The following is a 389-nucleotide window of genomic DNA, read 5'->3' as shown; positions in this document are numbered from 1 at the left end:
TTTAATGGTCTGTAATTTGACAGATAAGTTATAGCAAAGAATGTTCGACCCCTTTGTTGTGATCCAAATAATTATGGTTTCGAAACATTATATGATTCGATCTAATTATATTTTCCTTGGGCTTAGGGTCATGTCACTGATGAAATTACGATACTTTTTTATGAGATTGTACTGTAAACGACCAAAAGATGCTTGCATTACTTTCATATGTACCGTATAAAAAGAAATGTATTGAATGGAGGAACTAGGGAGTGTTTCATCATGTGTATGTATTCATGTTCTAGTTTGTTAGGCTTAGCGGTAAACTATTTCTTTTTAAATAACGATCGAGTACTTGAAAGTCGGCGAAATTAGCAAGTCATTGAGCAGGGGGCTTCATATTGTCTCGC

This window comes from Penaeus monodon, chromosome 19 (genome assembly GCF_015228065.2).
Source record: "Penaeus monodon isolate SGIC_2016 chromosome 19, NSTDA_Pmon_1, whole genome shotgun sequence".
Taxonomy (NCBI): Eukaryota; Metazoa; Arthropoda; class Malacostraca; order Decapoda; family Penaeidae; genus Penaeus; species Penaeus monodon.
The sequence above is the reverse complement of the archived record's forward strand: the minus strand, read 5'-3'. Positions refer to the sequence as shown.